The sequence below is a fragment of the Scyliorhinus torazame genome, chromosome 12, assembly GCF_047496885.1.
Source record: "Scyliorhinus torazame isolate Kashiwa2021f chromosome 12, sScyTor2.1, whole genome shotgun sequence".
NCBI classification, from domain to species: domain Eukaryota; kingdom Metazoa; phylum Chordata; class Chondrichthyes; order Carcharhiniformes; family Scyliorhinidae; genus Scyliorhinus; species Scyliorhinus torazame.
The window spans coordinates 210711420-210734927 of NC_092718.1; the positions used below are offsets into that span (position 1 = coordinate 210711420).

The following is a 23508-nucleotide window of genomic DNA, read 5'->3' on the forward strand; positions in this document are numbered from 1 at the left end:
TTAAGTATGCCTGTTTCTCACAGCTTGTCTGGCCGAGGCTAAGAGTGGGCGGACGCTTTCTTCGACCAGTCTCTATCTTGATCACAACCATGTGTGGTTGAGGCTTTGCTTAACCAGCCGAACTTCAGGGCGGCCAGTTTCATGAAGTTTCGTCCCGGGAGCGCAGAGGAATTTTATTGTGGCACAGAAGTTCCAAGATTGTCAGGGCTGAATTTTAGGACAGCCCGTGTTCAGCAGTGATCAGCAATCATCGTGTTTTAAGTGTAAATAGCGTGTGGGAGGGGCCCAAAGGGATCTGGAAAAGTGAAAGAGGCCAGGGCTCAGAGTGGACAGAGTGTTGTGGGAATGCATTCTTCATCCCACATCCAACCAGAGAGTTATAGATCAGAGTTGAGGAGAAGATTAAGACCTGCCCAGGTCTATGTATTGTGGAGAAAGCCATTCCAGATAGTATGAGGGTATCATGAGGTGCGTGTGGGCCGCTGATGGTGACGAATGTGTGGGATGCCCGGGGTAGTGAGGGGGGGAAATGCCGTTTCTCCACTACCCGAGCAGTGTTTGACCATTTCGGAGTCCCCAGGCAGGGCGGGGAATAGTGCCGTGTCTCCCTACCTGAGTGGCTGTAAAGAACAGGACAAATTTGTAATCATGGGGATTGCACCTCGATAAGGCGGCATACTTGTATGAGTTTGACGCATGCTTCTATGAGTTTGGTCAGCTGTGTGAGACGATTTGGTGTCGGGCCGACATGAGTGCGTAGGATCACGGTACCATAGTGCAGTGTTAGGGGATAGAGTCGGGCGGTCATGGCCTGGGATCAGGGAGATGGAAGCAATGCCACTAGGGGAGTGCCGAAAAAGCAGTAGGGCGCGCCAGTCAGTCATGGGTCCTAAGTAAACCAAGTCACTGTCCTGAGAGAGGTAAAGCACGTCCTCTGTTGCAATTGCGTCGCCAGGTTCGCTATTCTTAGAAAGGGAAAGTAGGTCGGTAGGGTCGCTGCCCTCAGGAATATCAAGCCAGTCGCTAGTGTTGCTGTGAAGATCAAGCAGGACGTCGTCTGAGTCAAGTTCAAGTGTGGCGCCAGCAGGTGTGGGCGGTGATGTGTTGGGTGTTCTGGATCACATACAGGTCACCAACACTTGAAATAGTGCAACACTATTTTATTGAATCATTAACTGTTTAAACATACTCAGACTGTGGGTTAATACGATTTTAGCTTTAACTAAAGACCTTTGCCTTGTCCTAACCAGTCGATGCACTCAGCACATGGTGAATGTCTGTGTTACAGGCTGTGAGCTCTGTCCTCCTAGCTAGCTGCAACTCGAATGAGCGGGAACTCTGATGCCCCCTGTCTTTATAGTGCGTGTGCCCTCACTGGTGATTGGCTGCGGTGTTGTGTGTGTTGATTGGTCCCACTGTGTGTCCATCAGTGTGTGTCTGCACCATGATATACTGGTGTATATTATGACAGGCGGGGCAAAGTGAAGGGTGTCATCATGAGGGAGGAGTGGTTGGTCAGTGGGCGGGATGACATCATCTCCCATTGCCAAGGTGACGTGGTGGGTGTGGTTACGTTGGGCTCCATAGGCTTTGAGTTGATTGATGTGGAACCAACCAGTGTTGCCGTTAGGGTACGCTATCTTGCTAACGGAGGGGCTTTGTCTGAAATGGTGTAGGGGCCTGCGAATTTAGGGGATAAGAAGGAGCTTGGGTTGTACAGCGAGATCATAACTTGCTGGCCGACTGTATAGTAGCCTATTGTGGGCGACTACATACGCTATGGCTGCAAGTTCTGCGGCTTGGGCTCCTCGGCGTCCCAGCAATTTTAAAGCTACTTCTTCCAGTGAGCGTCCCTGTGAATCTCCATATATATACCGCACCCAGTTATCCTGACACCGTCCCAATAGTGCAGGAGCCATCTACATAGATTTTAAATGTGTCTCTTTATTGTTGTGACAAAACATAAATTTCTTTACCCGTCAGTCTGGCCTCAATAAAAGTCGAGATGGATTTGCAGGTATAGCATTAGTTATTTTATTTGACTTGCAAGTCTGACTCATTTCACACAGGTTCGAGTTTGGAAGAGTAATTTGCTACGGGCCGGTGCTTGTCCCCATGTTGCTGGGTGAGTACCGCTGTTGAACATCCTTCCAGAACAGTACAGTATATCTGGAACGGTCGGTCGTACAAGGGCCTCCCGAGGGCCGGTGCTTGTAACAAGGCCTGCTTCAGGCAACGGAAGGCCTTGAGTGCCTCGGTGGTGAGAGTAAAATTCCCCCCTTTACTAGTGTAAGGCGTCAGCAGCTTTGTATAGACAGCGATGTTTGGTATCCACTGCCGACAATAATTCACCATACCCAGCCAATGACGGGCCTCCTTGGCTATGGTAGGGGCGGGGAATTGGCATATTGGTTCAATCCTACTGGGTTCGAGACTTCTTTCTGTGGCTGTAAGTAAAACTCCTAAGAACTTGACCTTTCTCTGAGCCACCAAGACCTTTGATTGTGAAACAACATAACCCAACGAGGATAGGTGGTTTAATAGCTGGATCACATCATCCCTGTTACTGGGCTCGTCAGGACTCGCTACCAATATGTCATCTACACACTGCACTAGAGTGGAACTATGCTCCAATGTCAAGGCCTGGAGTTGGGTCTGCAGACATCTGGAGAAGAGCGTAGGTGAGTTGACGAACCCCTGTGGCAGTCGGGTCCAGGTATACTGCTGTCCATTGTAAGTGAAGGCAAACAAATATTGGCTTTCAGTTGCAAGTGGGAGGGCAAAGAAGGCGTGCTGAAGGTCAATTACGGCGAAGACCCGGGCTTGAGCTGGAATTTGAGCCAGTATGTGGGCAGGGTTAGGGACGAGAGCATGTAACTGCTGTACGATGGCATTGATTGAACGTAAATCCTGTACTAATCGGTACTGGTCTGGTTTGGCTGGTTTAGGCACAGCAAGTATGGGGGTGTTACATTCTGATTGGCAAGGGACCAAAATACCCTGATGCAACAGCTCTCGGATTAATTTGTCTATAGACGGGGCAGCTTGGCATTTCAGGGGGTATTGCCGAATGGAAGGCAGCTTTACATGGTCCTTAATCGTTACCTTAATATGTGTAACATTTGTCTTTTCCACATGTGATGGGTATTCCGCCCAGACCTGTGGATTGACATATTCCAAAACGTCATGTCCCCGGTGATGCTGCAGTCAAGTGTTAATCGTTTCAGGGACCACAAAATATTTTATGGCAGTGCCGTCTGGTGTAACTTGAAGTGCGTACTCTGTTGGATCTGAATGATCCACTGCCCTCCTTACCATAGGCCCCAGATCCCTGGCATGGTACTGGTCGTGGACCTGACGTGTAATATGAGGGCTTACCGAAGCTGACTGTGGCCATAAATGTGGTGGTATTGTAACAAAATCGGCTATACCTTCTTTTCCCGTGACTGTGGCTGTAACCTTGACTGGCCATTCGGTCCCAATTAATGGGTGAAAAATCCTCATCGCCACATTCCGGCACCTGTTCGGGTACACGGAGGGAGAATTACAGCACGTATTTCGGGACTTGTGGGAGGAAACCGGAACACCCGGAGGAAACCCACGCAGACACGGGGAGAACATGCAGACTCCGCACAAGTGACCCAAGCCGGGAATCGAACCGGGGACCCTGGTGCTGTGAAGCAACAGTGCTAACCGCTGTGCCACCGTGCCGCCCAGTCCTGTAATTAGGTTCTGATTAAGTTCTGTAATCAGCTCTTGTCATTCTTTATTTCTTCAAATGACTGAATGTACTGTGTCATACTTCGCATACCAATCACTTTTGGACATTGATATGTATTTTGTACAGATTTGTGTAATTTTAATGGTTAAAAAAAACTAATTTCAATAAATACCGAGAGAAGTAAGAACGACCTTCAAACGACCTGCCCAAAACATAAACAGCATATTTTCCCCAATCTGAATAAATGGGCAAGGGAGACATAAAAATATGAATATATCCCCAACAACAAGTAACATAAAACAAACATGAATGAGAGGGTTGGTCTCACAAGTAATTGACATCTCAGAAGGCCAATCAAGTGGACCAAAGCACCCCTGGGCTTATTTCATTTCAGGGACCAAAGGAAATGATATCAATAGACGACCATCACTCTCGAGACACCAATTAGAAATCGATAATATCCACCTAGACTTAGAGCCTTGATTGATCGCAATTACTTACCATTCACTGATCAATTTACACATTGAGTATCGAACTCAAGGTTCATTTCCAATGCCTGCTGTTCAAAAGGGAGTAACAATTGTCACGTTTGGGAACAATGGTCGAACTGGAGAGACCGAAGAGGGCAATTTGGGCATCTTTAGACAATAGATATTATACTGCAACCAGTTTAAAGCCTCCAGTTCCATTATTTACTGGGGGAATTCAAAGCTTCAGTTCTGACTGTGGGAACTGCCAATTGTAGCAAACACTACAAGGGCAGCACGGTAGCACAGTGGTTAGCACTGTTGCTTCACAGCGCCAGTGTCCCAAGTTCGATTCCCGGCTTGAGTCACTGCCTGTGCGGAGTTTGCACATTCTCCCCGTGTCTGCGTGGGTTTCTTTCGGGTGCCCCGGGAGCACCCGAAGGAAATAGTGGCAGCAACGGGCTAATGGATAGCATTAGCATACTTCGAGAGGAGCCATTAAACAGCAAGGAGGAAGGTGATTGATAGCTGCACCCCAGATATCGCATCACCAATATCACTAATTGCGAGACAACATGCATGTCTTTGAAATGATTGGATAGTTCACAATTAAGCTCGCGGATCTTTAATGTGATTGGTTAATTATTCACGTGCATTATGCATGATGTAACCTTAATTGATAATCATGATTGGACATAGCTAACTAGTAACAGATGATTGATATATGCTAATTTCTTGTACTCGAATCTCGATGTATCAGTGTAATATCCTTGAATCTGTGCTTTTTTGCCCTTGCTATAGCTTGTAATAAAGGACTAGTTCTTTAGCTCCAAGAGTCTTTGTCTGGATTCACGTGAGTGGGAGAGTGAAGTACACTGAGGTCGAATAGCTGTACTTTTCTCCACAAAAACTGCACCCAACAAGCTTTCCAGGAAGGTGTCACTGATTTGGACATAGCACTCTTCTTCACCTCCTACTCATTTGTGGAAATTCATGGGTTGCAGACATTGAGAATGATATGAGCGTGTGCGTTTAAATATGGAGTCCGTCTGATCCGAACGGGCGCTAACGCTATGTATGGGTTCTGCCTTTTTCTTACTGAGAGTGCCTGTTTGTTGGGCTCTCGGTGGCTTTTTAGGGGCATTGCATTCTTTGGCAAAATGTCCCAACTGTCCGAAGTTGTAGCATTCTTGCGGTTTTGCTGGGGGGCTGCTCTTTCCCTCGTTTACCCAGACGGGGTTGTGAAGAGTGGTTCTTACTGCCTGCACGTCTGCGGCAGCTTGTTTCTCCTCGGGGGTTCTAGCTGCGGGTTTGTTGTGGGCCGACTGTTCCCAAACACGGGACAATCTTTTGACCACCCACTTCTCATTATGAGCCTCCTCCGAGTGGTCATAATTACTACAGGCATTCTGTAGTAATTACAGATAAGGGTGCGGGTCCATTTGGCCATATTGTCTGCGGACAAATGGGCACGGTCTACGTTGCCGAAAACGGCTTCAAAGTGAATCCACAAGCGTCCCGCGAACGCTGTGGGGTGTTCAGACTTTTTCTGTCTGCACTTATTTAGGCCATCTACGGGGTCGCCCCGGTTATACCCGATCGCATCCAGGATCGCGGTATGCATTTCTGCAAGGGTGCCTCCTCCTATGTTTTGTGGGTCGGGAAGGGCTGCCGCGACCGATGGGCCTAAGCTGAGGACAGTAAGCTTTACCTGCTCTTTCTCATCCAGGCCATACAAGGTCGCCTGGTGTTTGACGGTGGCAAAGAAATGGTGTGGGTCTGAAGCGGGGTGGAACGGTGCGATTTTAGCACACGTGTCCCATAATTGGGTCACCCCAATTATGCCCATAACCCTGGCCCATAACATGGTCCTCAAGAAAAAATATCAAGAGAACTCCAAAATAGGAAACAGCCGCAGAACCATCCCATTTTACATTCAAGGAAAATGGACAAAAAGACAGAGAGGAAAGGCAGATGGAAAGACAGATCGAGGGAGCCACAAACAAACCTGAAAATATTCAAAAAACCTGTGTCAATGAGCTGCCCTTATGTAAAGCATTTTGCAAACTCAATTTGCAAATGGACCTGGCCTCAGGGTCTTTTGCAAAGTAAAGTCAGGTTAATTTGCCCATTGCTCACGCAAAGCAATGCACCCCCCACAAAGCTTTGCCATCTGCTCATTGTTATTTTGACATGATCAGTGTCTGGTGTGTCAGACCTCAACGCGTCGTCCCAAAACCTTGCTGACGGGAATTGTGGAACAAAGAACTTCAGGTACGTTGCTAACAAGCAATTATTTCGAAGCATTTGGAAGACTTGACGTTATAACATAGTTATGCAAATCAAACATAAACTGTAACAGGAGATGTTAACAGCAGAAACTTCATAAAGTTCTTGTAGAATCACTGATCTCGACTGTCAGTCTTGAATGGTCGTGAAGAATAACAACTTGCATTTATACATTAAAAATCTCAAGGTAATTTACAGCAGTGTGACCAGTCAAACACCAGCAGGTTGGGAAGCAAGGTCAGGGGCAAGGGGTGAATGGGACTTGGTGCAAGTTAGGAGTTGAGATGTAGAGTTTTGGGTGAGGACAAGTTGATGGAGGCTGCGAGTGAGTGATCTTTCCAGAGATCAATGCAGTGACTGTCACTGGAGGCCAGTTGGTTGGTGAGGTGAGCAGCACAGGAAGATGGTCGGTGAGTTTCGCCCAGAGCGGGTGTGACGATATAAGAAAAGAGCTGGTCATTATTTCAAACCTATTTTTTAAACACGTTTCCCGACGGCATGGGTTGGCCCACAATGGGAAACCCCATTTTCCGGCTGCGGGAACGGAGAATCACGCTGCCGGCGGGAGCCGGTCGCACCGGAAAATGGGATTGGCGGGACAGAGAATCCCGTCCAATATCCCTCGTTCATAAAAAGTGTGGAGCAAAATAGTTCAAATTTGACATTTCATAAAGTTTCTTTCAGTGCAAGTATTGCGTCTTACTTAATGGAATGTCAACCTTGAACTGATGTGTTATATCCTTCTACACTTATATACAGTGACAGGTTTATTAACAATATACATTTCGTATCGAACATGCAGCCCGAAGGGTTTGACACCGGTTCCAGCCCCTCGTTAGACATTGGGAGACCTTACACTGTGGCCGTTTCTCATGAACCTTTGCAGGGATTAAAATCAGTGGTGAGTAACTAGAAATTTAGATATAGGCCTTAAGTTTTAGGATGGTGGGAACTCGGCCCCTCCCGTGTTGGTGGGGAACACACCCTCGCCGACTCCAACAGGCCCGGTGTCACATTACGTTCTGATGAGCGCTGGCTGACGTAAGATGGGACCTCACCCTCAAGGAGATCCCGCCCTGGGGAACTGCTGAGGCTTGAAGAAGTACTGCAAGGGGGCTGCCACTAAGCAATGGGAACCAGAGAGCAAGGGTCCCAAGGCAGGAAGGGTAGGGAACACTTGGGACACTGATCGTGAGGCGATTGGGGTCTCGGGGGGTAGGTCAGAGGGTAAGGAAGGTCTGGAGAATGCCAATCTTAATGGGGAGGATGTCCCCAGTCAGAAGGGGGCTTCTGATGGAGGTGACCCACCCCCGCTTCCCGCCCGAGATTCAACTTTCTTTAATTCCACATTTGCCTACCACCCCCCACCACCCCCCCCCTTCCCCCCCACCCCCCATGAAAACTGAGGCTGGGTGAGAATCTGCTCTTATTTAGCCATTAATTAGCCACTTAAAGGCGTCAACTGGGGTAAGGGTGGTCTTCCCATCCAAAGCCTTGCTCACCCCAGCGTGAAATTACTGCACGGTTCGGGCGAGCAGGAAACCAGAAGGAATCCCGTCCGTGCGATTTCATGCTTCCCCGCACCCCCTCCCCCCCTCCCCCATCCCACTCCGAACCGACCTTAGAACCTGTGGGAAGGAGGATGGGGGTGGGAGGGGGACTGTAAAATTCTGGACAAGGGGCAAGATTCTCTAGGCCTCCCCACGGCATGTCTCTCGCCGGCTTGGGAGTGGGGGGGCCCATTGGCGGGATCTTCAGGTCCCGTTACTGTCGGTGGGATTTACCAGCATACCCGTGGCGGGTTTGCGCTGTCGGCAAGAGGCCGGAAGACCCCACCGAATGGGAACAGCCGGTCCATCTCACGCTAGCGACGTCATCGCGACCCCAAGATTGAGTGCATCCCTCAGCAAGTTGTACTGGATGTGAGAAGGGACCTGTCCCTAACGCTCGGTCATGGATGGCTTTTTTGTGCTGGAAAGCCAACAGTTGTTGGCAGATCAAAAAGCACCTTTCAAACATATTGTCAAAAGCACACACTTGGCTATGGGATCTGCTCTCACATTTGCTCTGACTTAACCAGCATACCTGCATTGTCCCTGCCCTTTCCCCTCCTGAAAATCGGATTAGTGTTGAATTTCCTGGGGCGCGATTCTCAGGCCATTGGGACTCCCTTTTCCCTCCGGCAGCGCACCCCACCCCACCCGGCGGCATGGGGGGGGGGGGGGGGGTGGCCGGGGCCGTCATTGGGAAATCCCATTGACAAGCGGCGGGAAGAGGGAATCCCGCACCAGCGAAGGGAGCGGCAGCGGCAAAAGCGCGGCTGGGGGACCCGAGAATCCCGATATCAGTTGGGGTGGAGCTCGGGGTGGTACAGGGTCACAGTCAACCCTGAGCCAGTGATGGGGTAAGTGAGCCCGGATTCCAACATCCGGTCACCCGGCAGTAAACCCTGCTGGAGAGGGTGAGGAAGGTCAGGTTCAGTTGTGATTCTGTCCACAGCCAATGCCTATTTGACAGTTTCGGATTATGCTATCCAACTCGTACACCTGTTGTGGGAAGTTGGGTTTTGAATATTTTCTTGCCCAAGTCAAATAAACACAGTAAATCAAAGAATCATAGAATTTACAGTACAGAAGGAGGCCATTCGGCCCATCGAGTCTGCACCGGCTCTTGGAAAGAGCACCCGGCTTAAGCCCACACCTCCACCCTATCCCCGTAACCCAGTAACCCCACCGAACCTTTTGGACACTAAGGGGTAATTTAGCACGGCCTATCCACCTAACGCGCACATCTTTGGACTGTGGGACAGAACCGGAGCTCCCGGAGGAAACCGAGGCACACACAGGGAGGAAGTGCAGACTCCACACAGACAGTCACCCGAGGTCAGAATTGAACCCAGGACCCTGGAGCTGTGGGGCAGCAGTGCTAACCACTGTGCCACCGCAGTTTAAAATGTATGCTGTGCTGAATCAAGCCACCATCTTTCTCCCTCTCAATCTGCCCCTCCCATGTCGCTCCCGCTGGGCGGAATTTTCCATTATTTGCACAGAGTGCTGGCTGAGAAAAGAAAGCCGGCGTCCAGCTCGCTGTCGGCACAGATGGCATTTTGCGCCACTTTGTGCAGCATTCTGGACAGAACGAACCTCCCAGCATGGTCCATTAACAGGGCAGGAGGGCCTAATAGAGTTAGCAATGGCATCTCTGGCTGGGGGCAGTGCCAGGTTACTGCCTGGATATATCCCTCTCCCCGTCAGGGGCTTAATTGCCTGTGCCCCCCCCCCCCTTCGCCTGGTTCACGTTTTGCAAAAGCATGTGTAAACCTCGCTTACGTGAGGCCGTGCTGGCTCGGGGGCAATGTTGGGGGAGGGACAGTGGACAGTGCGGAAGGCCTTTCATTCTATTACAATTCATTGTAATTAGGTTCCCGATCTTCGTGGGCGGGAACCTCATTCCATCACCACTGTGGGGGCGGGGAGACGGAAAATGTGGGCACAGAACTGTGGCATCTTTCGCTCTCTCTCTTTCCCGAAAAAGCATTTCACACTCATTGAAGCAACATTATTTTTGGTTCCTTTGCTTCAGGTTGTCAGCCATTGCCTATTGCGAAACGTTCTTCCGTTTCTGAGTCAGAGAGTCATTGCTTCAAGTCCTAGAGGGGAACTCTGAGTCCTTCTTTCAGGTTGGTACTAAGGGAGTACCGGGGGTTGGTTTAACTCAGTTGGCTGAACAGCTGGTTTATGATACATAGAACATACAGTGCAGAAGGAGGCCAGTCGGCCAATCGAGTTTGCACCGACCCACTTAAGCCCTCACTTCCACACTTTCCCCATAACCCAATAACCCCTCCGAACCTTTTTGGGCACTAAGGGCAATTTAGCACGGCCAATCCACCTAACCTGCACATCTTTGGTTGTGGGAGGAAACCGGAGCACCCGGAGGAAACCCACGCAGACACGGGGGGGAACGTGCAGACTCCACGCAGACAGTGACCCAAGCCGGGAATCGAACCTGGGTTTGTGGTGCAGAGCGAGGCCAGCAACGGGGGTTCAATTCCTGTACCCGGCTGAGGTTATTCATGAAGGACCCGCCTTTTCAACCTTGCCCCTTGCCTGAGGTGTGGTGACCCTTAGGTTAAATCACCCCTGGTCAGCTCCCCCCCCCCACCCTCAAAAGAGAAAACAGCCTATGTGAATATGGCGACTCTACAACTGAGGGAGTGCTGTCAACACTTGGGTGTGCCATCTTTTGGATAAGGTGCTTAGCTGAGGGCCAGCTGTGCCCACGTGTTACTTTAATTCCTTAATTCAAAGGCTGCAGCTGTCACTGGCAAGGCCAGTATTTAATGCCCCTCGATGAACCCATCAGTGAAGAGCAAAGGACCTCCCCTCGGGCTTGCTGACCCTGTAGACACCTAACAGCCACTGGGCAATTAATTGGCTCAAAGCGGAATTTGTGTCCCCATTGGAGATGAAGTCTAGCGTTAGAGAGCTGTCGGCTAATCCAATGGCCGGCAATAATGGTGACCATGAAACTATCATTAAATGTCACTAAATGTTCACAATCCGCATCAAACACAGACTACAAAACACCAGCACCTCAATTTTGGCATCATTTTAAATGACATCCCATACCGCTTATTTTTAATTTGCGGGATGTGGGCGTCGCTGGTTAGGCTGGCATTTATTGCCCATCCCTAGTTGCCCATCAGAAAATGGTGGTGAGTTGCCTTCTTGAACCGCTGCCGTCCCTGAGGTGTAGGTGCACCCACTGCGCTGTTAAGGAGGGAGTTCCAGGACTTTGGCCCAACGACAGTGAAGGAACAGCGACGTACTTCCAAGTCAAGGTGGTAAGCAACTTAATAATAATCTGCATTGTCACAAGTAGGCTTACATTGCAATGAGGTTACTGTGAAAAGCCCCTTGTCGCCACATTCCGGGAGAATTCAGAATGTCCGAATTACCTAACAGCACGTCTTTCAGGACTAGTGGGAGGAAACCAGAGCACCCGGGGGAAACCCACGCAGACACGGGGAGAAGGTGCAGACTCTACACAGACAGTGACCCAGCCGGGAATCAAACCTGGGACCCTGGCCCTGTGAAGCCTCAGTGCTAATCACTGCGCTACCAACTTGGACAGGCACCGCCAGGTGATGGGGTCTGCTGTTCTTGTCCTTCGAGATGGTCGAGGATTTCGAAGGTGCTGCCTCAGGAACTTTGTGGGATCCTGCAGTGCATCTTGCAGATGGTGCACACTGTTTGTCAGTTCGGGAGGGATTGAATGTTTGTGGAAGGGATAACAATTTTCCTGGACGTGTCAAGCTTCTTGAGTGTTGTTGGGGCTGCACTCAGCCAGGCACGTGGAGAGTATTCCATTACACTTCTGACTTGTGCCTTGTAGATGGTGGACAGGCTTTGGGGGGTCAGGAGGTGAGTTACTCACCATAGGATTCCCAGCCTTTGACTTGCTCAGATAGCCACAGTATTAATATGGCTAGTCCAGTTCAGCTTCTGCTCATTGGCAGCCCCCCAGTATGTTGAGTCTGGGGGATTCAGGGATAGTAATGCCATTGAATGTCAAGGGGTGATGGTTAGATTCTCTCTTGTAGGAGAAGATCATTGCCTGGCACTTAGTTGATTAAATCGGATGCCCTATGATCCAGTTTGAGGTCGTGCACCGGGCCCACATGACGGTGGCCCGGATGAGTAAATTCTTCGGGCTGGAGGACAAGTGTGCTCGATGCGCCGGAGGGCCGGCTAACCATGTACACATGTTCTGGTCGTGCCCTAAACTCAGGGGGTACTGGCAGGGATTCGCAGATGTCACGTCCCGGGTGTTGAAAACTGGGGTGGTAACGAGCCCGGAGGTGGCAATCTTTGGGGTTTCGGAGGACCCGAGAGTCCAGGAAGAGAGGGGGGCCGACGTTCTGGCCTTTGCTGGCCTGGCGACGAATACTGTTAGCATGGAGGGACTCAAAGCCCCCGAGGGCTGAGGTATGGCTATCGGACATGGCGAGCTTTCTTGGCCTAGAGAGAGTGAAGTTCGCCTTGAGAGGTTCGCTATTGGGGTTCGCCCGAAGGTGGCAGCCATTTATTGACTTCTTCGCAGAGGAGTCAGCGTCAGCAGGGGCGGGGGGGGGGGGGGGGGGCGGGGGCTAGAGTAGAGTAGGGGGATATTGAGGCAGGTCCGTGCGTGAACAGAGTCGTGGTTAGCATTATGTTTAATGTGGAATTGTGTCTTGACTTCTTTTTTTGTTTGTACTGGACAATGTCACTTTTTCTATGTGCCTAAAATACCTCAATAAAATTGTTTGTAAAAAAAAAAATCGGATGTCCTGCGGTCTGGCAATCCGCATAAGAATTCAGAGCACCTTTTTCTTTTGCTTGGCCACTGCATACAGTCGGCGGTGTTGGGTTGTATATTGTCATGGGTTAAAATCTCCAACGTGACCATTTCGCCCTTCCCCAGTTCACCTGTCTGCCTGCTTCCGGGACTACCCGAAATATCAAACTAACATTGTACACAAGACATGAATTTTTGTTGACAGGTACCCTGCCTTTGTTTCAGAATCAGCCAAATCTGTTGAAATCTCATTGCAGCCTGCGCTTTCTGCTTCTGTATGTTACACGCACCATTACATCGACTGCACTTTTAAAATGGTGCATGCAAATCGTGGTTAACCGACATTTGTATCAAGCAACCAACCTGCAACTGTAAACCACTAATATCCTGATTCACAATTATATCATCTGCAAATCACAAAACCTGTTTCTCACTCTCTGACATCGGTTTATCATTGGATAGTGATTTGGTCATTTTATTGGAGTTTGTGGGAGTTTTCTGTGTTAAAACTGGTTACACAGTAACATAGGAACATAGGAATTAGGAGCAGAATTAGGCAATTCGGCCCCTCGAGCCTGCTCCGCCATTCACTCAGTTCTCGGCTGATCGCTTCCTGGTCTCAAATCCATCTCTCCACCTGTTCCCCATATCCCTTGAACCCGTTTTTAAAATCAGAAATATATCTGCCTCATAGAAACATAGAAAATAGGTGCAGGAGGAGGCCATTTGGCCCTTCGAACGTAAACACCATTCAATATGATCATGGCGGATCATGCGAATGTAGTATCCCACTCCCACCTTCTCTCCATACCCCTCGATCCCTTTAGCCGCAAGGGCCACGTCCAGCTCCCTCGTGAATATACCCAATGAACCGGCCCCAGCAGCTTTCTGTGGTAGAGAGTTCCACCAGTTCACAGCTCTCTGATAGACAAAGTTCTTCCTCATCTCAGTCCTGGGCATTCCCAACATCGGGAACATTCTTCCCGCATCTAGCCTGTCCAGTCCCATCACGATTTTACATGAAATCCCCTCTCATTCTTCTAAACTCCAGTGGGTACAAGCCCAGTCGATCCAGTCTTTCTTCATATGTCCGTCCTGCCATCCCGGGAATTAGTCTGGTGAACCTTCGCTGGACACCCTCAATAGCAAGATTGTCCTTCCTCAAACTAGGAGACCAAAACTGCGCACAATACTCAAGGTGTGGCCTCAGCAAGGCCCTGTACAACTGCAGCAAGACATCCCTACTCCTCTACTCAAATCCTCTCGCTATGAAGGCCAGCGTGCCATTAGCTTTCCCCACCCCCTGCTGTACCTGCATGCCCACCATCAGCGACTGTTCCACCATTTCACCCAGGTCTCGTTGCACTTCCCCTTTTCCTAAACTGCCACCATTCAGAAAATAATCTGCCTTCCTATTTTTGACACCAAAGTGGATAACCTCACATTTACCCACATTATACTGCATTTGCCAAGTATTTGCCCACCCAGCCAGCCTGTCCCAGTCACCCTGCAGCCTCTTTGCATCCTCCTCACAGCACACACTGCCACCCAGCTTAGTGTCGTCCGCAAATTTGGAGATATTGCAATTCCTTCGTCCAAATCATGAATGTATATTGTGAACAGCTGGGGTCCCAGCACTGAACCCTGCGGTACCCCACTAGTCACTGCCTGCCACTCTGAAAAGGACCCATTTATTCACACTCTCTGCTTCCTGTCTGCCAACCAGTTCTCTATCCACATCAATACATTACCCCCAAGACCATGAGCTTTAATTTTGCTCACTAATTTCTTCTGTGGGACTTTGTCAAAAGCCTTTTGAAAGTCCACATACACTACATACACTGGTTCACCCTTGTCCACTCAACTGGTTAATCCTCAAAATAATCAGCAAGATTTGTCAAGCATGCTTTCCCTTTAGTGGATCCATGCTGACTTGGACCGATCCTGTCCCCGCTTCCCAAATGCTCATTTATTTCATCCTTAATAATTGACTCCAACATTTTCCCCACCACCGATGTCAGGCTAACCGGTCTATAATAACCTGTTTTCTCTCTCCCTCCTTTTTTTTAAAGTGGGGCTACCCTTCCAATCCATTGGAACTCTTCCAGAGTCTATAAAATGCTGGAAAATGATCACCAGTGTGTCCACTATTTCTAGGGCCACTTCCTTAAGTACTCTGGGATGCAGAGCATGGATTTAAATGCAATCAATTTCCCCAATGCAATTTCCTGACTAATAAGGATTTCCTTCAGTTCCTCCTACATGCGAGACCCTCTGTCCCCTCGTATTTCCGGAAGGTTATTTGAGTCCTCCTTAGTGAAGACAGATCCAAAGTATTTGTTTAGCTGGTCTGCCATCTCTTTGTTGCCCATTATATTGTCACCTGATTCTAACTAAGGGACCTACATTTGTCTTCGCCAGTCTTTTCCTCTTCACATATCTATAGAAGCTTTTGCAGTCAATTTTTCTGTTTTCTGCAAGCTTACTCTTGTATTCTATTTTCCCTTTCCGAATTAAACCCTTTGCCCTCCTCTGCTGAATTTAAAATATCTCCTAGTCCTCAGGCTTGCTGTTTTTTCTGGTCAATATATATGCTTCCTCTTTGGCTTTAATACTATCCCTGATTTCCCTTGTTAGCCATAGTTGAGCCACCTTCCCCGTCTTACTCCAGACAAGGATGCACAATGTTTGAAGTTCATCCATGTCTTCTTTAAATATCCGCCATTACCTGTCCACCGTCAACCCCTTAAATATCCTTTGCCAGCTTATCCTAGCCAATGCATACCTCATACCACCAAAGTTAGCTTTCTTTAATTCAGGACCCTAGTCTCAGACTTAACAGTGTCAATCTCCAACTTAACGAAGAATTTTATCATATTATGGTCTCTCTTCCCTATAGGACCTCGCATCACAACATTGCTAATTAATCCTCTCGCATTGCACAATACCCAGTCTAGGGTGGCATGTTCTCTGGGTAGTTCCTCGACATAATGATCGAGAAAACCATCCCTTATACATTCCAGGAAATCATTCTCCATCGCATTGCTACCTGATTGATTAGCCCAATCAATATGCAGATTGAAGTCATCCATAATAACCCTTACTGCACGCATCTCAAATTTCCTGTTTGATGCCATCCCCAACCTCACAACTACTGTTTGGTGGTCTGTACACAACTCCCATTAACGTTTTTTTGCCCTTTGGTGTTCCGCAGCTCCACCCATACAGATTCCACATTGTCCAGTCTGATGTCCTTCCTTACTATTGCGTTAATCTCCTCTTTAATCAGCAACGCCACCCCACCTCCCTTTCCTTTCCTTCTATCTTTCCTGTATATTGAATACCCCTGGATGTTGAGTTGAGTTCCCATCCTTGGTCACCCTGGGGCCAGGTCTCTGTGATCGCAATTTCATTATATCCTTTAATGATTGTGTGCACAGTTAATTCATCAACCTTATTACAAATGCTCCTCACATTGAGACACAGAGGGCTGGATTCTCCTACAATGGGACTATGTCCCCACACCAGCGTAAAAATGCTGCCATTTTACTCTGTAGATTCCTGGGAATAGGTGGAGCTAATTCACAGCCCTGCAGGGGGCGAGCAGGGACCCAGAGTAATTCACGCAGCTTAAGCTGCGGATACGGGCCCCCGCACTTCTGGTTTTGAGCCCGTGCATGCGCACGGCGACCGCGCAGAGTGACATGGCAGACTCGGGCCGCAGAGCCACACAAAAAAACTAGACCGCTCCCCCGATTGGCTGCGTGCACGAGCATCCGACCGCGCGGATCTGTCCCTGGGCCGCCTATAAGGCCCCCCCCCCAACGCGTGTCCGATTCCCCCGCCCCCCCCCCCCCCCCCCATCAGGGCGGCCGCAGACTGAGGCCATGAGCATCCCGACCAGCAATAGGTGGTTAGTTCCACATCGTTGGGAACTCGGCCGGTGGGGTCCCGGAGAGTCGCTGGACCGTCGCCGGGCCCAATTTCGGCGTGAAATTGGATTCTCCGCCCCCGCGCCGAACGGGATTTTGGTCGGGGCTGCGGAGAATCCAGCCCAGAGCCTTCAGGCTTGTTTTTGTGACACTTATTGCCCTTTTAGAATTAAAGGGCGATTTTTGATTTTTGTCCGACAAAGGAGTGGTTCCCTGATGATTGCCCTTTTTGATTTTTGTCTTTGGTTTCTCGGCCTTCCACTTTTCCCTTTACTGCCTTTTGTTTCTGTCCCCAACTCAACTCCCTCCAACTTCCTGCATCGGTTCCCATCCCCCTGCCATATTAGTTTAAACCCTCCCCAACAGCACTAGCAAACACTCCCCTGAGGACATCGGTTCCAGTCCTGCCCAGGAGCAGACCATCTGCTCCCACCTCCCCCAGAACGAGTTCCAATGTCCCAGGAATTTGAATCCCTCCTTCTTGCACCATCTCTCAAGCCACGTATTCATCTTATCTCTCCTACCATTTCTACTCTGACAAGCATGTGGCACTGGCAGCAATCTTGAGATCACTACCTTTGAGGTCCTGCTTTTTAGTTTAACCCCTAACTCCCTAAATTCAGCTTGCAGGACCCCATTGCATTTTCTACCTATATCGTTGGTGCCTATATGCACCACGGCCACTAGCTGTTCACTCTCCCCCTCCAGAGTGCCCTGTAGCCGTTGTGAGATATCCTTGAGCCTTGCACCAGGGAGACAACGTACCATCCTGGAGTCTCGTCTGCATCTACAGAAACGCCTGTCTATTCCCCTTACCATTGAGCCTCCTATCACTATAGCTCTGCCACTCTTTATCCTGTCCTCCTGCGCAGCAGAGCCAACCAAGGTGCCATGAACCTGGCTGCTGCCGCCTTCCCCTGGTGAGCCATCTCCCCCAACAGTATCCAAAACGGTATATCTGTTTGGGAGGGAGATGACCGCAGGGACCCCTGCACTGCCTTCCTACTCTTCCTCTGCCTGGTGGTCACCCATTCTCTCTTTTCCTCAGTAATATTTATCTGTGGTGTGACCAACTCATTGAACGCGCTATCCGTGATTTCCTCAGCATCGCGGATGCTCCGAAGCGAATCCACCTGCAGATCCAGAGCAGTCACGCTGTCTGACAGGAGGACACAGTTGGACACAGTTCTTGCCTGTGAAGGAGTCAGGGGCACCGGAAGGGTGCCTGAATTCCCACATCGTACAGGAGGAGCATGACACGGGTCTGGGATGTCCTGCCATGACGTAGCCTTTCAGTTAACTTTTTAGAAACAATATATTTATTCAAATTTTTCCAACTAATTTTTAACAAACCCCTCCCCCCAACAAAAAGAAAGAAACAAGAACACAACAATCAGAAATTATACATTGGATTTCCCCCATATACAATAACCCCCCAGAAAACATTTAAAAACACAAATAGGAACCCCCCCCCACCTTCACCCAAACGCCACCCCAAAAGAACCCCCCCCCTCCCTTCCCCCCTCCCTTGGGCTGCTGCTGCTGACCTCCTCATGCTCCGCGAGATAGTCTAGGAACGGTTGCCACTGCCCGAGGAACCCCTGCACAGACCCTCGCAACGCAAACTTTATCCTCTCCAGCTTGATGAACCCTGCCATGTCATTGATCCAAGCTTCCACACTAGGGGGCTTCGCAACTTTCCACAGTAGCAAAATCCTCCGCCGGGCTACCAGGGACTCAAAGGCCAGAATACCGGCCTCTTTCGCCTCCTGCACTCCCAGCTAGTCCGATACCCCAAATAATGCCAATCCCCAGCTCAGCTTGACCCGGGCGTTCACCACCTTGGACGTAGTCCTCGCAAAACCCCTCCAAAACCCATCCAGCGCCGGGCACGACCAGAACATATGGACGTGATTTGCCGGGCTCCCCGAGCACCTCCCACCTCTGTCCTCCACCCCAAAGAACCTACTCAACCTCGCCCCTGTCATATGCGCTCTGTGAGTAACTTTGAACTGTATGAGGCTGAGCCTGGCGCAAGATGAGGAAGAATTAACCCTACTCAGGGCATCAGCCCACAGTCCCTCATCTATCTCCTTCCCCAACTCCTCCTCCCACTTGCCCTTTAACTCCTCCACCGAGGCATCCTCCTCTTCCTTCAGCGCCTGGTAAATCGCCGAAACCTTGCCTTCTCCAACCCACACACCCGAAATCACCCTGTCCTGAATCCCAAGTGCCGGAAGCAGCGGGAATTCCCTCACCTTCCGCCTTTCTCGGGGGTAGCCCAAACTCCTCCTCCAGCGACCCTAGGCTCGCAAACGTCCCATCGATGAACAGGTCCCCCATTCTTCTAATCCCTGCCCGATGCCAGCTCCGAAACCCCCCATCCATCCTTCCCGGGACGAACCGATGATTCTCCCGAATCGGGGACCAAACCAAGGCTCCCACCTCGCCCGTGTCGCCTCCACTGCCCCCAGATCTTCAGCGCCGCCGCCACCACCGGACTCGTGGTGTACCTTGTCGGCGAGAGCGGCAGCGATGCCGTCACCAGCGCCCTCAGGCTCGTGCCCACACAGGACACCATCTCTAGCCTCTTCCATGCCGCCCCCTCTCCCTCCATTACCCACTTACGGATCATAGCCATATTGGCTGCCCAATAATAACCACACAATTTTGGCAACGCCAGCCCCCCCCTGTCCCTGCTACGCTCCAGAAACACCCTCTTCACCCTCGGGGTCTTATTCGCCCACACAAATCCCATAATGCTCCTGCTTACCCGTTTGCAAAAGGCCTTGGGGATCATAATGGGAAGGCACTGGAACACAAAGAGAAACCTCGGGAGGACCGTCATTTTGACCGACTGCACCCTACCCGCTAGTGAGAGTGGCAGCATATCCCATCTTTTAAAATCCTCCTCCATCTGCTCCACCAACCGCGTCAAATTGAACTTGTGCAGGGCCCCCCAACTCCTAGCTACTTAGATCCTTTCCGCCCTCTTCAGCGGTAGCTCGTCTATCCCCCTTCCCTGGCCTCCTGAATGCACCACAATGAACTCACTCTTCCCTACGTTGAGTTTAAAACCCGAAAAGTCCCCAAACTCCCTCAGGATCTGCATGACCTCCGCCATCTCCTCCACTGGATCCGCCACATACAGCAACAGGCCGTCAGCATACAGCGACACTCGGTGCTCCTCTCCCCCCCGGACCAGTCCACTCCATTTCCTGGACTCCCTCAGTGCCATGGCCAGCGGCTCAATTGCAAGTGCAAACAACAAGGGGGCCTTGTCCCCGGTACAGCCGAAAGTACTCCGACCTCTGCCGGTTCATAGCCACACTCGCCACTGGGGCTCTATATAGTAGCCTGACCCAACTGGTGAACCCCTCCCCAAACCCAAACCTCCGCAACACTTCCCAAAGATACTCCTACTTCACCAGGTCAAAGGCCTTCTCCGTGTCCATAGCTGCCACTACCTCCGCTTCCCCCTCCACCGAGGGCATCATAATCACATTGAGGAGCCGCTGCACATTTGTATTTAGCTGCCTACCCTTTACAAATCCCGTCTGGTCCTCATGAACCACCCCCGGGATACAGTCCTCAATTCTCGTAGCCAGCAACTTAGCATCAACATTGAGGAGCGAGATCGGCCTATACGACCCATATTGCAATGGATCCTTGTCCCGCTTCAAGATCAAAGAAATCAGCGCCCTAGACATTGTCGGGGGCAAGGTCCCCCCCTCCCTCGCCTTATTAAAAGTCCTCACTAGCAACGGGCCCAGCAGGTCTACATATTTCCTGTAGAATTCAACCGGGAACCCATCCGGCCCCGGGGCCTCCCCCGCCTGCATGCTCCCCAATCCTTTAACCAGCTCCTCCAGCCCAATCGGTGCCCCCAAACCAGCCATCTGCTCCTCCTCCACCCTTGGGAACCTCAGCTGATCTAAGAATCGTCGCATCCCCTCCTCCCCCGCTGGGGGCTCAGACCTGTACAGATCCCCATAGAAGTTCTTAAATACCTCATTTATTTTCACCGCACTCCGCACCGTATTCCCCCCTCTATCCTTAACTCCACCAATCTCCCTCGCTGCCTCCCTCTTATGAAGCTGATGTGCCAGCATCCGACTCGCCTTCTCCCCATACTCATACGTCGCCCCCTGCGCTTTCCTCCACTGTGACTCTGCTTTCCCCGTGGTTAACAGGTCGAATTCCGTCTGGAGATTCCGCCGCTCCCCGAGTAGTCCCTCCTCAGGGGCCTCTGCATATCTCCTGTCCACCCTTAAAATCTCCCCAACCAACCTCCCCCTCTCCCTCCCCTCTCTCTGCTCCCTGTGGGCCCTGATGGAGATTAACTCTCCCCTGACCACCGCCTTCAGCGCCTCCCAGACTACCCCCACCTGCACCTCCCCGTTGTCGTTGGCCTCCCAATATCTTTCAATACACCCCCGCACCCGCCCGCACACCTCCTCATCCGCCAATAATCCCACATCTAGACGCCACAGCGGGCGCTGGTCCCTCTCCTCCCCCAACTCCAGCTCCACCCAATGCGGGGCGTGGTCCGAGATGGCTATGGCCGAATATTCCGTTCCCTCCACTTTCGGGATTAGCGCCCTACTCAAAATGAAAAAATCTATCCGGGAGTAGGCTCTATGGACGTGGGAAAAAAAGGAAAATTCCCTGGCCAGTGGTCTGGCAAACCTCCATGGATCCACTCCCCCCATCTGGTCCATAAACCCCCTGAGCACCTTGTCCGCAGCCGGCCTCTTACCCGTCCTGGACCTAGAACGGTCCAGTGCTGGGTCCAGCACCGTGTTGAAGTCCCCCCCCCCCCCCCATTATCAAGCTTCCTACCTCCAGATCCGGAAACCGACCCAGCATGCGTTTCATAAATCCGGCATCATCCCAATTCGGGGCATATACGTTTACCAGTACCACCCGCACCCCCTGCAACGTACCACTCACCATCACATATCGACCTCCATTATCCACTACAATATTCAGTGCCTCGAACGACACCCACTTCCCCACCAGTATTGCTACCCCTCTGTTCTTCACATCCAGTCCTGAATGAAAGACCTGCCCTACCCATCCCTTTCTCAGCCTAACCTAATCTGCCACCTTCAGGTGTGTCTCCTGGAGCATAACCACGTCTGCCTTCCGTCCCTTTAAGTGCGCGAACACCCGGGCCCTCTTGACCGGCCCGTTCAGGCCCCTCACATTCCAAGATATCAGCCGGATGGGGGGCTACTCACCACCAACCCCCCCCCGCCCGCCCCCTGCCGACTAGCCATCTCCTTTTCCAGGCCAGCCACGTGCCCCCGCCTCCCGCACCCTCCAGTCCCCCAGGCGGCGGACCCCCGCCCCGACTACCTCTCCTACTTCCAGCTCCCCTTTGGCCAATGCAGCAGCAACCCAATTCCCCCCCCCCCCCCGCTAGATCCTCATCTAGCCACTTTGCTCCCCCCATGACACTCCCGTAAGTCAGCTGACTCCTGCTGACCCCGGCCTCTCCCGCCATTCCATCGACCCCCCAGTGTGAGAATCCCCGCACCCCTTGGCAGTCAGTGTGCGCTCCTCTCCAGCACCGCCCTCCCCCCCCCCCCCCCCGACCCCGCCCCCATCCTTCCCTAACGCGGGAAGAAACCTGCGCTTTCCTGAGCCGGCCCCGCCCCCTCTGGCACAGCTCATATTTTGCGGCCTTACCCCAACTTCCAATCCCCGGGCCTCCACCCCCCCCCCCCCTTCCTCCGTGGGGCCCTGCCCCTCCAACACCGACGCCCACACTCTCCCACAGCCCCCACATCAAATCCATTCACCCATCCCCACCCAGCACTCAAACAAAAGGAACATTCCCCAAACGCGGTAAACACAGTAAACATCCCCCCACGACAAACCCTCAATTTGAGTCCAACTTTTCAGTCTGTAAAAAGTTCCATGCATCATCCGACATGGAATGAGTAGTGCATCAAAATAGTGGTGCCGATCTTGGAACGTGACCCACAATCGTGCTGGCTGCAACATCCCGAACTTCACCCCCTTCCGATGGAGCACCGCCTTAGCCCGGTTGAAACCAGCCCTCTTCTTAGCCACCTCCGCACTCCAGTCCTGGTAAATTCGGATCTCCGTGTTCTTCCACCTGCTGCTCCGCTCTTTTTTGGCCCATCTCAGGACACACACTCTGTCCATAAAGCGGTGGAACCTCACCACTACAGCCCTTGGCAGCTCGTTGGCCTTGGGTCTCCTTGCCAGGACCCAGTGAGCCCCATCTAGCTCCAGAGGCCTCGGGAAGGCTCCCGCGCCCATCAGCGAATTGAGCATCGTGCTCATATATGCCCCGGCATTGGGCCCCTCCACTCCTTCAGGGAGACCCAGAATCCGAAGATTCTTCCTCCTTGACCTGTTCTCCAGGTCCTCGAATTTTTCCGCCCTCCTCTTGTGCAGCGCCTCGTGCGCCTCCACCTTCACCGCCAGGCCCAAGATCTTGTCCTCGTTCTCCAAGGCTTTTTGCCGCACCTCCCGGATCGCCGCCCCTTGGGCCTTCTGGGTCTCCACAAGCTTCTCAATCGCCGCCTTCATTGGTGCCAGCATTTCTGTCCTCAGCTCCTCAAAGCAGCGTTTAAGAAACTCCTACTGCTCCTGCGACCACTGCGCCCACGCTGCTTGGTCTCCACCCATCTTGCTTTTCTTGCTTCTTGCTTCTTGCGAGGGAGGAAAAGCCATCTTGTTTTTCCTCCCTCGCACTTTTCGCTGCACCAGGATCACTTTTTTA

General features: G+C 51.3%; 1 protein-coding gene across 3 annotated transcripts in view; it reads left to right on the forward strand.

Annotated features, from left to right (window-relative positions):
- The first annotated feature begins 6368 nt into the window (after nt 1-6368).
- Nucleotides 6369-23508, forward strand: part of LOC140387288 (multidrug and toxin extrusion protein 1-like) — an 81259-nt gene continuing 64119 nt past the window's right edge. For 2 of the 3 annotated variants that reach the window (XM_072470227.1, XM_072470229.1), the window contains exon 1: nt 6369-6462. The gene's annotated coding sequence lies outside the window, so the exon portion shown is untranslated. Of the gene's footprint in view, nt 6463-10059; nt 10157-23508 lie in introns of all 3 variants that reach the window. The other variant, XM_072470228.1, reaches the window with a different exon arrangement.